Source organism: Pristiophorus japonicus, chromosome 31 (assembly GCF_044704955.1).
Source record: "Pristiophorus japonicus isolate sPriJap1 chromosome 31, sPriJap1.hap1, whole genome shotgun sequence".
NCBI classification, from domain to species: domain Eukaryota; kingdom Metazoa; phylum Chordata; class Chondrichthyes; family Pristiophoridae; genus Pristiophorus; species Pristiophorus japonicus.
The window spans coordinates 2,115,020-2,136,330 of record NC_092007.1 but is presented as its reverse complement, the minus strand read 5'-3'; the positions used below and the strand labels follow the sequence as shown (position 1 = coordinate 2,136,330).

General features: G+C 49.7%; 1 protein-coding gene across 2 annotated transcripts in view; it reads left to right on the top strand.

The window, feature by feature from the left end:
• Positions 1–21,311, top strand: part of LOC139240414 (uncharacterized) — a 123,217-nt gene that overhangs the window by 6,853 nt on the left and 95,053 nt on the right. Inside the window, exon 2 of one of the 2 annotated variants that reach the window (XM_070868925.1) lies at positions 4,483–4,568. The exons of the other annotated variant lie outside the window; for it this stretch is intronic. The gene's annotated coding sequence lies outside the window, so the exon portion shown is untranslated. The remainder of the gene's footprint in view (positions 1–4,482; positions 4,569–21,311) is intronic. 2 annotated transcript variants of the gene reach the window in all.

Genomic DNA, 21,311 nt, shown 5'->3' with positions numbered 1-21,311 from the left:
TTCAGTTAATTAAATAAATCTGGGGTAGTACAGTAATGGTGACCATGAAACTACCGGATTGTAGTTAAAAACCCATGTGGTTCAATTAAAAACCGGGCACCAAGCTCATGGTCTACAGAGCAGTGGTGATACCCGTCCTCCGATATGTTTCAGAGACGTGGACTATGTACAGCAGGCACCTCAAAGCACTGGAGAAGTACCACCAACGCTGCCTCCGCAAGATCATTCAAATCCATTGGCAGCATAGGCGCACCAACGTCAGTGTTCTCGCTCAGGCCAACATCCCCAGCATCGAGGTACTGACCACGTTCGATTACATCGTCCACATGCCCGATACTAGACTCTCAAAACAAGTGCTCTACTCAGAGCTCCGACACAGCAAGCGAGCCCCAGGTGGGCAGAGCAAACATTTCAAGGATACCCTCAAAGCCTCCTTGAAAAAGTGCAACATCCCAACTGGCACCTGGATATCCCTGGTCCAAGACCACTCAAAGTGGAGGAGAAGCATCCGGAAAGACGCTAAACACCTCAAGTCTCTTCGCCAGGAGCAAGCGGAAGCCAAGCGTCGACAGCGGAAGGAACGCAGGACAACCCAAGTACCCCACCCACCGGTCCCTCCGACCACCGTCTGCCCCACCTGCGACAGAGACTGTATGTCCCGCATTGGACTCATCAGTCACCTGAGAACTCATGTTGGTGTGGAAGCAAGTCTTCCTCGACTCCGAGGGTCTGCTTAAGAAGAGGGGAAGAGAAGAGGTTCACTAATGCCTTGCAGGGAATGCAATCTGCCAATCTTTCCCGGTCTGGCCTATATGTGACTCCCGACCCACAGCAATGTGTTTGACTCTTAACTGCCCTCCGAAATGACCTAGCGAGCCACGCAGTTGTATCAGGAAAAACTGTAGTGGCTCAAGAAGGCAGCTCACCACTAGGGAAACTGGGGTTGAGCAATAACTGCTGTCCTTGCCAGCAATGTCCACATCCCATGGATGAATATTAAAAAAACTCCTGAGCTTCCAGTTGCATGCCATTTTAATGCTGTGTCCTGCAATTCTTGTCCATTCAACTCTGAAGTGGGTATTTGAGAACTCTGTAAGAGTGGCTCAAGGTTTTGGTTCCTTTTAAATCTCCCTTCTCAACAACAACAACACCTTGTATTTATATAGCACCTTTAACATAGTGAAATGTCCCAAGGTGCTCCACAGAAGTATAAGATTTTTTAAAAAAGTGACACCGACCTACATAAAGAGGAATTAGGACAGGTGACCAAAAGCTTGGTCAAAAAATTAGTTTTTAGGGAGAGTCTTGAAGGAGGAAAGCGAGGTGGCGAGGTGGAGAGGTTTAGGGAGGGAGTTCCAGAGCTTGGGGCCCAGGCAGCTGAAGGCACAGCCGCTGATGGTTGAGTGATTATAATCTGGGATGCTCAAGAGGGCAGAGTTAGAGGATTGCAGACATCTCGGGGGGGGGTTGTGGGGTTGGAGGAGATTACAGAGATAGGGAGGGTCGAGGGCCATGGAGGGATTTGTAAACAAGGATGAGAATTTTGAAATCGAGGTGTTGCTTAACCGGAAGCCAATGTAGGTCGGTGAGCACAGGGGGTGATGGGTGAGTGGGACTTGGTGCGAGTTAAGACATGGGCAGCCAAGTTTTGGATCACCTCTAGTTTACATAGGGTAGAATATGAGAGGCCAGCCAGGAGTGCATTGGAATATTCAAGTCTGGAGGTAACAAAGGCGTGGGTGAGGGCTTCAGCAGCGGATGAGCTGAGGCAAGGGCGGAGACGGGCGATGTTACGGAGGTGGAAATAGGCGGTCTTAGTTATGCTGTGGATATGTAGTCGGAAGCTCATTTCCTCATCATATGTGAGAATACATACCTTAGCTTCACCCAGTGTCTCCACAGCTAAATATAACCAGCTAGTGCTATGAGTGACCATTGGGGCTTCCTATATACCAGCATCCACTTCACATGAGTGAAGATGATCAAGTGGTGCAATGATTACGATTCATATTGCAATCCATGCACTCAAAATCATTGATGTCATTGGGGTAAAGTTTCTGCATTGGGTGTAATCGGCAATCCGGGTGCAAATATCGTGCAAAATTTCAGAAGTGAATTCTTTGCTCATGTTTCCACTTAAACTATTGGTGTATCACCAGACGGAAACTCTGCCATGCTGCAGATATGTCATCGAAAGCTCATTTCAGGGTCAGACACCAAGATTGCAAACAGTCTGGTTCTACTTCAGACAGATGTCAGGGAGAAGGATGGAGTCAGTGGCTCGGGAACGGAGTTTATGGTGGGGACCGCAAACAATGGCTCAGAAATTCATCTGGGGGTTTTCCTGCGGGCAATTGCCTCCTCGCTGGAGATTTTTTACGAAAGTACCTGGTGGTCTAGGAGACGCCCTGGATTCCAGTGGGGAGGCCTTCTATTCCCCCGCTGTGAAGCGCGCTTCCGTCCCATGCAAAAGATGCAGTCACATGTGACTGCTCAGCCAATCAGGTAAGTATTTCACAGGTTCCATTAATAGCACTGAGACGTGCGTATCTGCGAGTTCTCAGTGCTATTAATGGGAACAAAACCAAACACACAAAATAATAAAAAAATAAAAAACAGACCACACATATTTTAAATTCATTGAAATTAAAGTTATTATGTCTTATAAAAATAAAATATTTTCCCGAATAAAAAAATTTTTTTTTTAAATTATGGTTAAAAATAAACTTACCGTAGTGGGGAGGTTTTTAACAATAAACTATGTGTTTATAATTTAATTTTATCGTGTTTTAGTATGTTTTAAAACACTTGCACCTGTAAAAGTAGGCTATGCACCTGCTTTTTCAGGTGCAAGATTTTTGAGGACATTTGCCGGGCAAGATATGCATAAATCCCACAATCTCACCCAAGAAATGTCCTCGCTCCTGATATGTTGTTAGATCTCTTAATTTCCAATGCAATACGAACTCCGATTGTAGTTTTAATTTCTTTATTTCTGGCAGAGAGCAACAACAAGCTTCTTGGCTTTAAGCCAGGTCTTTCTCCTTCTGAGACCACATGGTCAAAATGGCTGTACTTATACCTGGATCAATTTACAGAAAAGAACTCGCCTTCTTTGACCTTATTGGCTCAATTAATAGTCTTTTAACCTTTTAATTGGCTCGCTACCCAAGGGTCCTAAAATGTCAAGTTGATTGATGCCTTAATGCAACATGCTGAACTGCATGTAGCAGCCTTGACTTGGGGGTCTGTGAATTTTCACAGTCTGTCTAAATGCAGCCTGTTTGAATTCTCTATTCTATGGCTACGATCTGTCAAGCTCCAGCACATGTGCATTGCGCGCTGAAAACTTGCTTTTCTAATGCCTTCCCGGGTCCGTAGAAACTCTGTGCGGGCCCGGGACGTTGGAATTTCTACCCCATCGGCTTCAGTTTTCCCAATACTCAATTGGAGAAAATTTCTGCTCATCCAGAACTGGATGTTGGATAATCAGTCTGACAATCTAGAAACTGTGGTGGGGTCAAGAGAAGTGGTATTGAGGTATAGCTGGGTGTCATTAGTGTACATGTGGAAACTGATGCCGTGTTTTTGGATGATCTTGCCAAGGGGCAACATGTAGATGAGAAATAGGAGGGGGCCAAGGAGTAATGATGCGGGGGCAGGAAGAGAAGCCGTTGCAGGAGATTCTCTGGCTACGGTTAGATAGATAAGAATGGAACCAGGCGAGTGCAGTCCCACCCAGCTGGACAATGGTGGAGAGGCGTTGGAGGAGGATGGAGCGGTCAACTGTGTCAAAGGCTGCAGTCAGGTCCAGAAGGAGGAGGAGGGATAGTGTACCTTTGTCACATTCACAAAGGATGTCATTTATGACTTTGATAAGAGCCGTTTCGGTACTGTGGCGGGGCGGAAACCGGATCGGAGGGATTCAAACACGGAGATGCGGGAAAGATGGGCACGGATTTGGGAGGTGACAACACGTGCAAGGACTTTGGAGAGGAAAGGGAGGTTGGAGATGGGGCGGTAGTTTGCAAGGACAGAGGGGTCTACGGTTGGTTATTTGAGAAGAGGGGTGATGACGGCAGATTTGAGGGAGAGGGGGTCAGTATCTGAGAGAGAACCGTGAACAATGTCAGCTGTGTTAACGTGCGATGCGTCGTCCTATGGGAGTGGTCAGCAGTGCAGACTGTGGGGTGAAGCTCTTTTTTATAGCAGTTGAGTGGCTTGCAAGGCCATTTCCGAGGGCAGTTATTGGTCAACTACATTTGCTGGGGGTCTGGAGTCACATATAGACCAGGTAAGGACGGCAGATTTCCTTCCCGAAAGGACATTCGTGAATCAGATGGATTTTTACAACAATCCGGTAGTTTCATGGTCACCGTTACTGATACTAGCTTTTATAGGCCAGATTTATTTAATGAAACTGAATTTAAATTCCCCAGTTGCCGTGGTGGGATTTGAACTTATGGCTCCGTATCATTGCAGTGCAACAGTAACTACACTCCAAAAGTACTTCATTGGCTGTGAAGTGCTTTGTGACATCTGGTGGTCTGGCAAGGGGCTATATAAATGTAAGTCTTTCTTTCTTTCACTAGTGTAACCACTATGCTATCGTACGTGACCTAGGATGTACCTCTGCTGCCGAACAGCTAGGTAAATGATAATGAGATTCAAAGATTGTAACAAGGAGCCTCTAATCTGTGGACCAGCTATTGCTACATACCGCTTTGTCTCTCTGGATAAATAATCTCACCATCGAGGTGCAGTCTTTGAAATAATTCCTGGTATTATTTACATAACACACATTACTGAAGAGTATATTGTCTAACACTGATTTTTCCATACATCAATCAATATATAAAACAACAGATACCTCACTCTTTCTCTATCAGCACGGAGCTTAAACAGAAATCTATTTACTGTAAACTTTCTCTCGCCTACCACTTCACCTTGTCGTGATAAACCGTCAGTATGCTAGTTCCTTTTCTCCCCCTCCAATCTTCTCCCTCGCTACAGCAACAAAAACCTGCATTTATATAGTGCCGTTAAAGTCCCAAGAAATGTTCCCGCTAAGTTGCGCGCGTGCGCAAAGGGTCCCCCGCGGTCCACTCTCCGGCTTTCACATTGTAAATACCACGCTTGTGCAGAAATTTAAATGCACCATGCATTAAAGGAACTACACCGTGCAGAGCAATGTGCTGCTTACAGGCAACATTGGTCCCAAGGTCCTTCGCAGGAACGTTATCAAACAACATTTGACACAAAACCACATAAGGAGATATTTGAAAAGATGGCCAAAAGCTTGGTCAAAGAGGTAGATTTTAAGGAGCTTCTTCAAGGAGGAATCTTAGAATGACACAGCACAGAAAGAGGGCACTCGGCCCATCGTGCTCATGCCGGCTCTTTGGTAGAGCTATCCAATGATTTCCATTCCCCTGCCCTTTCCCTGTACTGTTTTTTGCATCAAGTTAAGAGACAGGTAGAGAGGTGGAAAGGTTTAGGGAGGCAATTCCAGAGCTTGGGGCCTAGGCAACTGAAGGCCCGGCCGCCAATGGTGGAGCGATTAAAATCATGGATGCTCAGAGGCCAGAATTGGGGGAGCGCAGAGATCTCAGAGGGATGTGGGGCTGCGGGAGATTACCGAGATAGGGAGGGGCATGGCCATGGAGGGATTTGAAAATAAGGATGAGAATTTTAAAATCGTGGCCTAGCTTAACCGGGAGCCAACGTGGGTCATGGGTGAACAGCACTTGGTGCGAGTTAGGGTACGGGACAGCAGAGTTTTGAATGAGCTCAAGTTGACGCTTTGGTTTATACGAGGGCACAGTTCCATGGACGCTCTCAGGCCACTCCGCATGTCAGTGGTTTCACAGTGAGTATCCGATTAAGAACTTGATTCTGGGGCCGGGGGGGGGCGGGGTTACTGTATACAGGATACCATCGTTTAGTGGTTCTGTTATTGGAAAGACTTGCATTTATGTAGTGTCTTTCACAACCACCGGATGTCCCAAAGCGCTTTGCAGCCATTGAAGTACTTAATGAAGTGTGGTCACTGTTGCAATGTAGGAAACGCGGCAGCCAATTTTCGCACAGCAAGTTCCCACAAACAGCAATGTGACAATGACCAGATAATCTGTTTTAACGAAGTTGATTGAGGGATAAATATTGGCCCCGGACACTAAGGATAACTCCTCTGCTCTTCTTCAAAATAATGCCATGAGTTCTTTTATGTCCACTTCATATGGGGCCTCAGTTTAACATTTCATCCGAAAGACAGCACCTCTGACACTGCGGCACTCCCCTGTCATGTCAGCCTAGAATTATCTGCTCAAGTCTCTGGAGTGGGACTTGAACCCACAAGTTTCTGACTCAAAGGTGAGGCTGCTGCCCACTGAGCCATTGACTGACAGCTGGACCAATGATCAAATACTACATAAATTCAAGTCCCACCCTTGCAGATTAAGGGAATTGAATTCAGTTTAATAAGAGGATGTACGGAGGAGGTTTATCAGGATGTTACCAGGGATGAGGGGCTTCGGTTATCAGGAGAGGTTGGAAAGGGTCAGACTGTTCTCCTTGGAACAGCGCAGGTTAAGAAGTGACCTAATACAGGTTTTCAAGAAGATGAGAGGTTTTGATAGGGCACATAGAGAAAAGCTAATCCCACTGGCGAGTGGGTCAAAAACCGAAGGTCGTAGATTCATAATGATTGGCAAACGATCTAGAGAGGGGGTGAGGAGAGAGTTCTTCACTCAGAGAGTTGTGAACTGGAACACACCACCCGAAAAGGTGGTGGAAGCAGATTCTATAAATCACTTTAAAAGGAAGTTGGACGGATATTTGAGGACGAGGAACTTGCAGAGTTACGGACAAAAAGCAGGGTGGTGTGGGACTAAAACCGACTGCCGTTTCAAAGAGCCAGCATGGGCTCAACAGGCCGAATGGCCTCCTTCTGTGTTGTAACTTTCTATGAATCTATGCTTTTTATAACAGCTCTCTTAACTCAACCTGCCACCTTTAAAGATTTGCATGCATACACCCCTAGGTCTCTTTGTTCCCACACTCCCTTCAAAACTCTACCTTATTTCCGTGTACAGAATATTTGTGGATTGCCTGCCAAGTTTCAGCTGTCGAGTTTCGTGTATCATGCTATTTCGCAGAAAAGTGATTCATCCCAGAAGTACCTTTCCTCCCCCTGTCACATTTCCTTCCATGTGTCGACTGTGCGTGTATATTGCCACATCACGCGTATTCCTTCAGCCGCTAGCCCAGAACGGTCTGAGGCCCAACTCTTACAACAACAGCAACTTTTATTGATATGGCACCTTTATCATAGCAAAAATGTCCCAAAGTGCTTCACAGCAGTGATATAAGGCAAAACAGAGCAATTTGACACCAAGCCACAGAAGGAGAAATTACAGCAGATGACCAAAAACTTGGTTAAAGAGGTAGGTTTTAAGGAGCATCTTGAAAGAGGAAAGAGAGTGAGAGAGTTGGAGAGATTTAGGGAGGGAGTTTCAGAGCCTGGGGCCCAGGCAGCTGAAGGCACGACCACCGATAGTTGAGCGATTATAATCTGGGATGCCCAAGAGGAGCAGAATTTGAGAAGCGCAGACATCTCATAGGGTTGTGAGGCTGAAAGAGATTACAGAGATACGGAGTGGGGGGCGAGGCCATGGAGGGATTTATAAACAAGGATGAGAATTTTGAAATTGAGGCGTTGCTTAACCGGGAGCCAATATAGGTCGGCGAGCGCAGGGGTTGATGGGTGAGTGGGACTCGGTGTGAGTTAGGACACGGGGCAGCCGAGTTTTGGATCACCTCTAGTTTACTTTGGGTAGAATGCGGGAGGCCAGCCAGGAGTGCGTTGGAATAGTCAAGTCTGGAGGTAACAGAGGCAGGGATGAGGGTTTCAGCAGCAGAAGAGTTGAGGCAGGAGCAGAGGAGGGCGATGTTACAGAGGTGGAAATAGACAGAAATAAACAAGCGCATGGGCTGATTATTGTGATCCAGGTGAAACGCAGCCAGAGATGGCGAGCTGTTGCTACGAAGGCAGCCTTCAGCAGAGCGATCCACAATTACAAGCAAGAAAGTCTGGCTAGCAGCTCAAATTTAAAGGGCTACAAGTGGAAAAATTGTTTCGACTTTAATAAAAGCTCAATATGGATTTGAAATATTGGTTAGCCTTTGCTGAGGCTGAATTGGCGAGTGGCAGGGAGCTGGGGGGAGTGGTTGTAGGGGGAGAACTAGTCAGGGAAACTTGAAGCGGGGGTGGGGTGAACCCCATTATGGAGGCACACACTGGAGACTGAGGGCAAATGATGGAGTGGAGCAGCATTAGTTTTTCTGTTTGATGGTGAATGACGAGGAATTGACCACAGGAACATAGGAATAGGAGAAGGCCATTCAGCCCCTAGAGCTTGTTCCACCATTCAATGAGATCACGGCTGATTTGCAACCAAACTCCATATTCCTTAATACCCTTAGCTAGCAAAACCAAAACGCTATTGATCTCAAAGTGAATAATTCAACTAGAAAAAAGAAAGACTTGCATTTATATAGCGCCTTTCACGACCACCGGATGTACCAAAGTGCTTTACAAGCAAATAAGTACTTTTTTTGTTGAAGTGTAGTAACAGTTGTAATGTAGGAAACGTGGATGCCTAATTGTGCACAGCAAGCTCCCACAAACAGCAATATGATAATGACCCAGATAATCTGTTTTTGTTATGTTGATTGAGAGATAAATATTGGCCCCAGGACACCGGGATAACTCCCCCTGCTCTTCTTCGAAATAGCGCCAAGGGATCTTTTACATCCACCTGAGAGAGCAGGTGGGGCCTTGGTTTAACGTCTCATCCAAAAGACAGCAACACATTCCCTCAGTACTGCACTGGAGTGTCAGGCTCGATTTTTGTGGTCAAGTCTCGGCGTGAAACATGAACGCACAACTTTCTGACTCAGAGACGAAGGTGCTCCCAAACACATCACATCTGACACTAGCGTCTCCTACTTTTTGTGGGAGAGAGTTCCACATTTTGTGTAAAGATGTGTTTCCTAACTTCTCTCCTAAATGGCCTGGCTTTGATTTTAAGATTATTTCCCCTTGTCCTGGACTCCCCCACCAGCAGAAAAATGTTTTTCTCTATCTACCCTATCAAATCCTTTCAAAATCCTAAAAACCTAAATTAAATCACCCCTTAACTCGCACCAAGTCCCACTCACCCATCACCCCCTGTGCCCTGTGTCCTAACTCGCACCAAGTCCTGCTCACCGATCACCCTCTGTGCTCGCTGCCCCCGTGTCCTAACTCACACCAAGTCCCGCTCACCCATCACCCCCTGTGCTCACTGCCCCATGTCCTAACTCGCACCAAGTCCCGCTCACCCATCACCCCCTGTGCTCACTGCCCCGTGTCCTAACTCGCACCAAGTCCTGCTCACCCATCACCCCCTGTGCTCACTGCCCCGTGTCCTAACTCACACCGAGTCCCGCTCACCCATCACCCCCTGTGCCCACTGCCCCCGTGTCCTAACTCGCACCGAGTCCCGCTCACCCATCACCCCCTGTGCTCACTGCCCCCATGTCCTAACTTGCACCAAGTCCCGCTCACCCATCATCCTTATGCTCGCTGAACTACATTGGCTCCCGATTAAGCAACACCTTGATTTCAAAATTTTCATCCTTGTTTTCAAATTCCTCCATGGCCTCACCCCTTCCTATCTCTGTAACCACCTCCAGCCTCACAACCCCATGAGATGTCTACATTCCTCTAATTCTGCCGTCCTGAGCATCCAAAATTATAATCGCTTAACCATCGGTGGCCGTGCCTTCTGCTGTCTAGATCCCAAGCTCTGGAACTCCCTCCCTAAATCTCTCCACCTCTCTATCTCTCTTTCCTCCTTGGCGACGCTCCTTAAAACCGACCTCTTTGACCAAGCTTTTGGTCACCAGCTTAAATTCTCCTTATGCGGCTCAATGTCAAATTTGTTATCTCATAATACTCCTGTGAAGCGCCTTGGGACATTTCACTATGTTATAAATTCAAAGTGTTGTTGTTGTCCTATATTCTGTGGAATATAAACCTAGTTAATGTAATTTCTCCACATAATTTAACCCTGGTTCCCTGGTAACATTGCTTCAGTATGAGCAAGATTGTTTACTTGACAATCCGGATTGATTTTCTCCAGAGGGCAGCTGCGCATTTTAAAGTAGTTTAGGAACAGAGAGATCTGGGAATGTCCATACACAATCTTTGAAAAACATAAAAAATAGGAGCAGGAGTCAGCCATTCAGCCCCTCGAGTCGGCCCCGCCATTCAATAAGATCGTGGTTGATGTTGATCTCAAATCCACTTTCCTGCACTATCTCCATATCCCTTGATTGCCTTAATATCCAAAAATCTATCGATCACTGTCTTGAATATACTCAACGACTGAGCCTCCACAGCCCTCTGGGCAAGAGAATTCCAAAGATTCACCACCCTCTGAGTGGAGAAATTTCTCCTCATCTCAGTCCTAAATGCTCGACCCCTTATTCTGAGACTGTGACCCCTGGTTCTGGACTCCCCAGCCCGGGGGGAAACATCCTCCCTGCATCTACCCCATCAAGCCCTGACATCACCTCTCATTCTTCTAAACTCTAGAGAACATAGGCCGAGTCTACTCATAGGACAATCCCCCCCATCCCAGGAATCAGTCTGGGGAACCTTGGTTGCACTCCCTCTAAGGCAAGTATATCCTTCATTAGGTAAGGGGACCAAAACTGTACACAGTACTCCAAGTGCGGTCTCACCAGGGCCCGATATAAGTGCAGTAAGACATCTATACTCAAATCCTCTTGTAATAAAAGCCAACATACCAATTGCTTTCTTAATTGCTTGCTGTACCTGCATGTTAACTTTCAGTGATTCATGTACAAGGACACTCAGGTCGCTCTGAACACCAACGTTCCCCAATCTCTCACCATTTTAAAATTACTATGGGGCTGAAATTCAGCCTCCCAATAAGTCCTCTGGCCGCAGGAGAGCGGCGGCCACGGTGTGGTGTCGATTAGCTGCCAACTTTCGACGGATTGGGCTGCTCTGGCGGTGACCATATCCGACCTGCTCCCCCTACTTCTGCCCCGCTGCTGCTGAAGCCTCCGCACCAGATCGCGCACCGCCGATGTCCCACCCCGGAAGTGAAATTCAGCTGGGAAAGTCTTTTCTTCTGGCGGCTGGTGCACCCGACAGCTTTTTCTATCGGTACACTGACGTTGACAATGGCGTTGTGGCCGCCATTAAAGGAGAGAGCGCACTGCCACGACTGCCAACTTATTTTTTTTGTCGGCCGACTGCCTGGTCGGCCCAACGATTAAGCCCCCCCGGGTTCGGCCGGGCCGCCAACAGGCAGCCTGGTACCCTCCCTGGTGGCCCAGTGGATCTAACTAAACTAATTCAGAGCTCGCAGCGGCCCTCCACTTTAACTGAAGGGGAGAGACATGTGACGCGCCAACGCGATGACGTCATTGGTCCGGCGCTGATGACTGACAGCGGCGGAGACTCCGTTCCCACCCCCACTTCCGCCCTGCTGCTTGGTGATGGCCACTCTGTCCCGCCCCCATTATGACTGATTTCCGCCCTGCTCAAAAAAAAATGACAAAGAGCTGAATTTCACAGATGGGACATCGCATCCATTGCGGCGGCTAAAAAACAACAAAAACGGTTGGTGTGCCCCGTTTCTGGTGGAGGTGAATTTCGGACCCGCTGTCTTTCTGTTTTTCCTACAAAAGTGGATAACTTCACATTTCTCCACATTAGATTCCATTTGCCATATTCTGACTAACTCACTTAGCCTGTCTATATCACCTTTGCATCCTCCTCACAACTTACCTTCTCACCGAACTTTGTATCATCAGCAAACTTGGATATATTACATTTGGTCCCTTCATCCAAATCATAGATTGTGAATAACTGGGGCCCAAGCACCAATTCTTGCGGGACCCCACTAGTTACAGCCTGCAGCCCGAACATGACCCGTTTATTCCTGCTCTTTTTTCCCTGGGGAGGAAGATCGGCAGTCGGCATCACGGACACGGACGAGAGTGCATCCAGACCACGGGACGCAAGTGCGTCCAGACCACGGGACGCAAGTGCGTTCAGACCATGGTACGAAAGTCGCCGCAACAAAACAGAGGCATGTGTTGCCCAGCAAGGAAGACGACTGGGCTTGGGGCAAAGGTAAAGGGGCGGCAGCTGAGAAGGCCAGGAACCCACCACGTTCCAATAAGTTGTTTGCACTGTGTAGCCCATGTGAGCGCTCTTTCGCGGCCAATGATGTACGATCATATGGGGTCGGGGATACCTTACAACAAGCCAAAGTAGCAGGCGAACAGCAACCGGTCGTATATGTATCTGACAAAGTACTTGGAACAAGTGATGTGTTATCACACAGGGTCGGGCGTGTTGTACAGCAAGCCAAAGTAACGGGCGAACCCCAACCAGCTGTACATGTAGCTAACAAAGTATTTGTAGCAAGTGATGTGTTACCGCACGGGGTCGGGCGTGTTGTGCAGAAAGCCAAAGTAGTGGGCGAGGCCCAACCAGTTGTACATGTTTCTAATAAGTTAACCAAAGCAGCAGCCTGCATTCACGGGACAAAAGAGACGTACCAAAGAGTTTCCCAATATTTGCTCGAGTCAGACAAGCTGCATATCTCACAGATTTTGGAGAGCAGACACACTATTATCAATGATTTATTTCGAATATGTCTAACACTCTTAGTGCACTGTAATATGATCCACCACGGGCCAAGCACCACGGGCCAGGCACTGAGAACGGCGCTGATGCCCTCAGTTGGCTACCGTTGCCTGTCACCGGGGTGGAAACGGCGCAGCCCGCAGACCTGCTCGTTGTTATGAAAGTGCTAGAGAGCGAGGGGTCAACGGTAACGGCTCCCCAGTTTAGGACCTGGACCAGCCAGTATCCCACGTTACCGCCTGCTAACGGCGAACCGCTAGACGGGATGTTACAGCTTATCCGTCGCAAAGACGAAATGCTCATCCCATCAGATTGCCCCCTATGGGGCAACCTTGCAACGTTGCAAAGAAAGGCAGGGAGGCTACACACAGTCGGTGGTCCGGGGCCAAGCACTACACGAGTCACGGTAGACTCCCTACAGACCCGGGTATCCTGGGTGCTACACAGTCACCAGACAGAATCACTCAGAACCGAGCCTTCTGTATGCTATCAGCAGAGAATGTACCATGATCGTACGGCTCCTCCACGAGACATCAGAATAAATGACGTAGACCATGTTCATGTCCCCAGATGGGCTGCTAGCACTGTATTAGTCAAAGAGGGGAATGGAATGCGTGTGATGAAAATGGAGTGTTTGTTGTGAAACCATGTACTGGGCAAACGCAGAAAGCATTTGGACCAGACCAAACTGCGAACTACAGATAACCAGGAACCACGGTGAAAGGACCTGGCCCCCAGCGACCCACTAACACAATCGACCTCGCCGTCTACCACGAGGATGAACCCACCATGCCCGTCAGTTCGATCAGACCAGCCGCGTGGCCATGCAGCAATGATCTGACCGACTCACCCAGGCCAGGACTTCAACCCGGGCGATCGACCCTGGAACGCAAAGCGCCAGATCACCTCAACTTGCAAATAACTTGTACATAAGACTTTTGGGGGGGGGGAGGGAAGTGATGTTATGTATGTATGTAAACCTCACCAATATGTAAGACTTGCCACCAGGGGGCACACCTGTGGGAGACCTACGGGTCACCTGTGCACTCTGGGCAAGCAGGTATAAAAGGTGATTCACCATGCTGCTTCCTCACTCTGCAGTCACATTAAAGAGACCAAGGTCACAACAGTTTGAGCTTACAACACAGTCTTGTGGAGTTATTCTGAACATAACACTCTGAAACTCCCTCCCTAAACCTCTCCGCCTCTCTCTCCTCCTTTAAGACACTTCTTAGAACCTACCTCTTTGGCCAAGCTTTTGGTCACCTGTTCTAATATCTCCTTATGTGTGTCAAATTTTTGTGTGGTCATGCTGCTGTGAAGCACTTTGGGAGGGCTTACTACATTAACGGCACTAGATAAATGCAAGTTGTGTTGTTGTTGTTGATGGGCACTGGAGGGTGGGAACCAGGAGAGCACAGGAGTAATCGAGACAGGAGTTGACGAAAATGCACATGAAGATTTGAGTGGCAGATGGACTGCGGCGAGTGGGCTGGGAGGGTGGCGGAGGGGATGGGGGGGTGGGGGGGTTTGCAGGAAGCCCTTGATGTTACCCTGCTCGAAGTATGTGCTCCCTGTGATGGACGTTGGGGATAGTGTGGTCAGAAACTCAGCTCGCCGCTGAACAAGCCCAGCACATTTCCTGGCAGCGGGAATTCTTCGGAGAAGTGGGACAGCATCCATCAATTTAAAATGACAATGCACTGAGGGGGAGACATTCGCACATCGTTTGCGTCTCCCGCCTTCACCTCCGCCCCCGGGCGCTAATGGGACGCAAACGATTTCTCACTCAGGGCCGCTACCGCCTCCCGCGAGATTCCGTGTATTTTTTTTAAACCGGCAGCGCACCGATCCCGCTGCTAGCGGAAATTCGCTCGTGCCGACGCCAGGCTGCCGCTGGCGATGACAGGGTCAGCTTCGCGGCCCACGAACCGGGCAGCACTCCGCTCACGGGCCGAGAATTAAAGGGGAGGAGCGTGGCGCCATTTTGCTTTCGGTGGGCTGACTCACAAAGTGGCGGCCTCACATTGCCGAATGCGCGGGGTCCGGGCCGCGATGTTGCAACTCCGCGTCTGGGCCGGGCTGTTGCCACGGCCCCCCACTTCCCCGCCGGTGAAGTGGTGGCCCCTCGCCCCATTGCAGAGCTCGCAGCATGCCCTCCCCTTTAAGGGAAGGGGAGAGCCCCGCTCTCCTGCCAGCCCAATGCCGTCTCCGCATAGCGCTGGAAAATTCCCGCGCTTAGCTTCCCGGTCCCGCCCCGAGAGGAAGTGGAGTTTCCGACATTACATGCGACTTCCTTTCGGGGGCTGTACCCCCAATTTTGCGGTCAGGGCGGGACTTCCATGCCAGGCACAGGAAGTCCCACCTCAACTCAGTAACGCCCCCAAATGGGCCGTTACAGAATTTTGGTCCCTGAATGTCAAACTGGAGCTTCCCAGTGTTAATGCTCAGCGAGGTAAAGGTATGAAAAAGGATCAATGGTAAAAAAGGAAGCTGGTTGATACCAGAGAGCTGTGTACGTCGTATTCTCAACAACAGTACCTGACCGCAGAACAAAACCTGTTCCTCCAAAATCATCAAAGAAAACTTCTTTGTTTTGAACCAATTGTCAACGGACAAGAAATGCACATTGTAAACAGTTGCTTTTCCGATTCCTTGTCACTTGGCTACACATTTCTCCTTCACTGCTCCTCTCAAATGCTGATCACACTTTGTGGTTAGAGGACTTGGAGAAGGTACAGAAAAGATTTATGAGAATGGTTCCAGAGATGTGGGACTTCAGTTACGTGGAATGACTGGAGAAGCTGGGGTCGTTCTCCTGAGAGCAGAGGAGGCTGAGAGGAGATTTGATCGAGGTGTTCAAAATCATGAGCAGTGTGGACAGAGTAGATTGAGAGAAACTGTTCCCATTGGTGGAAGGGTGGAGAACCAGAGGGACACAGATTTAAGGTGATTGGCAGAAGAACCAAAGGCGACATGAGGAAAAACCTTTTCATGTAGCGGGTGGTTAGGATCCAGAATGGAGGCAGACTTAATCACGGCTTTGAACAAGGAATTGGGTAAGTACCTGAAGGAAAAGAGTTTGCAGGACTACGGGGAAAGGGCGGGGTAGGAGGACTCGCTGAGGTGCTCTTACAGAGAGCCGGCACGGGCTCGACAGACGCCTTCTGTGCAGTAACCATTCGATGATACACAATGTGTAATGCATCAACAAATGTTCCCAGGAGTGCACCATGCACCAGCAAAGCAGAACCTTCACCCCTATATCTTCTGTGATACCAGAGAAATACAGCAATGTTCATGGCTGGGCAGTGTTAGCCGTGGCTCAGTGGGTAGCACTCTCACCTCCAAGTCAGAAGGTCGGGAGGTTCAAATCCCACCAGAGGCTTGAGTGCACAATCCAGGCCGACACTCCCAATGTCAGCATTGCGGAAGGGCTGCACTGTCGGAGGTGCAGTACCGAGGGAGCGCCGCACTGTCGGAGGGGAAGTACTGAGGGAGCACCACACTGTCGGAGGTGCAGTACCGAGGGAGGGCTGCACTGTCGGAGGGGCAGTACTGAGGGAGCGGCGCACTGTTGGAGGGGCAGTACTGAGGGAATGCCGCACTGTCGAAGGGGCGGTGCTGAGGGAGCACTGCACTGTCGGAGGGGCAGTACTGAGGGAGCGCCGCACTGTCGGAGGAGCAGTACTGAGGGAGCGCCGCACTGTCGGAGGGGCAATACTGAGGGAGTGCTGCACTGTCGAAGGAGCAGTACTGAGCGAGCACCGCACTGTCGGAGGGGAAGTACAGAGGGAGCGCCGCACTGTCGGAGGGGCAGTACTGAGGGAGCGCCGCACAGTCGGAGGGGCAGTACTGAGGGAGCACCGCACTGTCGAAGGGGCAGTACTGAGGGAGTGCTGCACTGTCGGAGGGGCAGTACTGAGGGAGCGCCAAACTGTCGGAGGGGCAGTACTGAGGGAGCACCGCAATGTCGGAGGGGCAGTGCTGAGGGAGCGGCGCACTTTCGGAGGGGCATTACTGAGGGATCGCCGCACTGTCGGAGGGGCGGTATTGAGGGAGTGCCGCACTGTCGGAGGGGCAGTACTGAGGGATCGCCGCACTGTCGGAGGGGCGATATTAAGGGAGTGCCGCACTGTCGGAGGGGCGGTACTGAGGGAGCGGCGCACTGTCGGAGGGGCAGTACTGAGGGATCGCGCACTGTCGGAGGGGCGGTATTGAGGGAGCACCGCACTGTCGGAGGGGCGGTACTGAGGGAGCGGCGCGCTGTCGGAGGGGCAGTACTGAGGGATCGCGCACTGTCGGAGGGGCGGTATTGAGGGGAGTGCACTGTCAGGGACAGTACTGAGGGAGCGCTGCACTGTCGAAGGCACAGTACTGAGGGAGTGCTGCACTGTCAGAGGGGCAGTACTGAGGGAGTGCTGCACTGTCGAAGGCACAGTACTGAGGGAGTGCTGCACTGTCAGAGGGGCCGTCCTGAGGGAGTGCCGCACTGTCGGAGGGGCAGTACTGAGGGAGCGTTGCACTGTCCGAGGGGCAGTACTGAGGGAGCGCTGCACTGTCGGAGGGGCCATACTGAGGGAGTGCTGCACTGTCGAAGGGACAGTACTGAGGGAGCGCTGCACTGTCAGAGGGACAGTACTGAGGGAGTGCTGCACTGTCGAAGGGACAGTACTGAGGGAGCGCTGCACTGTCAGAGGGGCGGTACTGAGGGAGTGCTGCACTGTCGAAGGGACAGTACTGAGGGAGTGCTGCACTGTCGGAGGGGCCGTACTGAGGGAGCGCTGCACTGTCGAAGGGACAGTACTGAGGGAGCGCTGCACTGTCGGAGGGGCAGTACTGAGGGAGCACCGCACTGTCGAAGGGACAGTACTGAGGGAGTGCAGCACTGTCGGAGAGACAGTACTGAGGGAGTGCTGCACTGTCGGAGAGACAGTACTGAGGGAGTGCTGCACTGTCGAAGGGACAGTACTGAGGGAGTGCAGCACTGTCGGAGAGACAGTACTGAGGGAGTGCTGCACTGTCGAAGGGACAGTACTGAGGGAGCGTTGCACTGTCGAAGGGACAGTACTGAGGGAGTGCTGCACTGTCGGTGGTGCCATCTTTCGCATGGGACATTAAACTGATGCAACCGTCTGCCCTCTCTGGGTTGGATGTAAAAGATCCCGCGGCCACTCATTTCGAAAAAGAGCAGAGGAATTCTCCGCACTGTCCTGGGGCCAATATTTATCCCTCAACCAACATTACCAAAGCAGATTAACTGATCTTTACTTCATTGCTATTTATGCGCAAATTGGCTGCTGCATTTCCTACATTACAACAGTGACTACACTTCAAAAAGCTACTTCATTGGTTGTACAGCGCTTTGGGATGTCTTGAGACTGTGCACAGTGCTATTTAAATGCAAGTAATTTCTTACTTGTGAAGTATGATGCACACCCTACAACTCTTTAAGTGGCACAGCAACTGCTGTGAATGTGCCAGTTCTGCGATCCTCCCCCACTTTATCAAAGGAATTTCTGCATTATGGCAGTTGAACAGGAATCCTCCAGGCCTGCCTTCCGGTTGTAATGCATCAATCAACGGCCTGTTCCAGGCCAAGAGGAATGATTTGGCCCCTTCCTGCCAAGCAATAACCTTTCACTCACCCCATTACCACTCACGATTGGATATCGGGCTACTTGTTTACAACCGAGGGAGTTCGTTCACCTGCTTCTTCCCAGTCAGTGTGAGAGACTCACCTCCTCAATTTCAATGCCGCTCCTGGGTGTGCAGCTGGCAATGTGCATCAGCCTCTTTGTAAGAGAAACCGATGATCCACAAAGCCTGCTGTATGTCTGGGCTGTATTGTGAAAATCTATGTCAATGTTTGCATGACAGAGCAGATTGACCTCACAACTGTGTCTCTCCCCACAGACAGAGTGAGCTATAACTTAACCTTTTCCAACAGTCATTGGGGGGCGAAATTTGGTAACGCTCCGTAACCACTGCGAGGCGGGAATTCTTGCGCCAGGCACGGAAGTCCCGCCTCGGCACCGAGAGGAAGGGAATCGCAATGCCGCGCGCTCCACTTCCTCTCGAAGGGCGTGCCGGCCGCGGGAATTTTCCAGCACTAGGCTTCCGTTAAAGGGGAGGGCGTGCTGGCGGCTGTGCACCGGGACAAAGAGACCACCACTCCGTCACTGGGGAGCGGGGTGCCGTGGCAGCAGCCTGGCACAGAAGCGGAGCGTCGGGCTGCAACATGGCAGCACGCAAACCCGCGAGTTGGAAACGGCCAGGCCGCCACCGGTAAATCAGCCAAAGTGCGCGCCACACCTCCCCCCTTTGAACGTCGCCCCACGAGCGGAGTGAGGCCCGGTTCCCGACCTGCGAAGCTGGCGCGGGAATTGCTCGCAGCGGCCTCACGTGGCGCTAACGGATCTTCGCGAGAACGGGGCGCTGCACGTGGTGATGGTGACATCATCGCCGGGGCAGCGGCGGGAGGGTGGGGGGGCGCTACCAGTCTGCACCTCAGCTAACTCAGGCGGAATTTTGCGGGAGGCGGTGACAAACCCTGCACCCCGGACAGGAAGTCATTTGCGCAGACGACACGAATTCCTCTCCCTTTCCGTTCAGTTCTGGGCAACCGCACCCCAGGAGGGGTATATTGGCCTTGAAGAGGGCTGCAGCGCTGATTGAGCAGAATAATGACGGGGCTGAAAGGGTTAACTTATGAGGACATGTTACACAGACTAGGCTTGTATTGCCTCAAGTTTAGAAGATTAAAGGGTAATCTAATTGAGGTCTTTAAGATGATTAAAGGAGTTGATAAGGCAGAGAGAGAGAAATTATTTCCTCTGTTGGGAGGAGTCCAGAACAAGAGGGACTAACCTTCAAATTAGAACCAGGCTGTTCAGAGCTGGTGGCAGGAAGCACTTCTTCACACAAAGGGTAGTGGAAATCTGAATGATATAGAATTACATACAATGTCCAGCACAGAAACAAGTCATTCAGCCTAACTGGTCTATATTGGCATTTATGTTCCTCATGAGCCTCCTCCTAATCTATTTACTTCACCTCATTCTGTCAGTAAAACCTTCGATTCCTTTGTCACACATGTACTTATCTAGATTCCCCATAGACTCTTCCATCGCCCCCCCTCCCCACTCCACCCCATCAATAAAGCTGTTGAGGCTGGGGGTTTCATTGAAAATTTCAAAACTGAGATTGATCGATTATTGATCGGCAAGAGTATTAAGGGATAGGGAACCAAGGTAGGCAAATGGAGTTAGGCTGCAGATCAACCATGACCTGACTGAATGGTGCAACAGGCTGAAGGGATGGAGTGGTCTCCTCCTGTTCCTATGTACTGTGGGCGATCCTAATACCAGTGCTTCGCATACCTCCCCATTCTGCCAAACGTTACTTTCGACTGAATGGAGAATCTGCAGGTAATCAGCTCGAGATTATTCCCAGTTAACATGTGCATGAGAATGGAATTAGACTAGATAGCTAATGTGGAGAAAGATTTGATAGGCTGAATGGCCTGTTAAAGTGAATCAGAAATTCTATGATTCTGCAATAACTAATTCTGTTTTATAAATGTCCCATGAAATAACATAAAACCCTCGATTAGATTCCAACCTGTAACTCACTCCCAGGTATCTGTTATTCTATATATAAACCCCCCGAACCCCTCGATTAGATTCCAGCCTGTAACTCACTCCCGGGTATCTGTTATTCGATATATAAACCCCCCGAACCCCCCGATTAGATTCCAGCCTGTAACTCACTCCCGGGTATCTGTAATTCTATATATAAACCCCCCGAACCCCTCGATTAGATTCCAGCCTGTAACTCACTCCCGGGTATCAGTTATTCTGTATATAAACCCCCTGGACCCCTCGATTAGTTTCCAGCCTGTAACTCATTCCCGGGTATCTGTTATTCTATACATAAGCCTCCTGAAACCCTCAGATTCCAACCTGTAACTCACTCCCGAATATCTGTTATTCGATATATAAACCCCTCCGAACCCCTCGATTAGATTCCAGTCTGTAACTCACTCCCGGGTATCTGTTATTCTATATATAAACCCCCTGAACCCCTCGATTAGTTTCCAGCCTGTAACTCATTCACGGGTATCTGTTATTCTATGTATAAACCCCCTGAACCCCTCGATTAGATTCCAGCCTGTAACTCACTCTCGGGTATCTGTTATTCTATATATAAACCTCCCGAACCCCTCGATTAGATTCCAGCCTGTAACTCACTCCCAGGTATCTGTTATTCTATACATAAGCCTCCTGAAACCCTCAGATTCCAGTCTGTAACTCACTCCCGGGTCTCTGTTTTTCTATATATAAATCCCCTGAACCCCTCGATTAGATTCCAGCCTGTAACTCACTCCCAAATATCTTTTATTCCATATATAAACCCCCCGAACCCCTCGATTAGATTCCAGCCTGTAACTCACTCCCAAGTATCTTTTATTCTATGTATAACCCCCCGAACCCCTCGATTAGATTCCAGCCTGTAACTCAATCCCAGGTATTTGTTATTCAATATATAAAAAAACACTCAAACGCCTCGATTA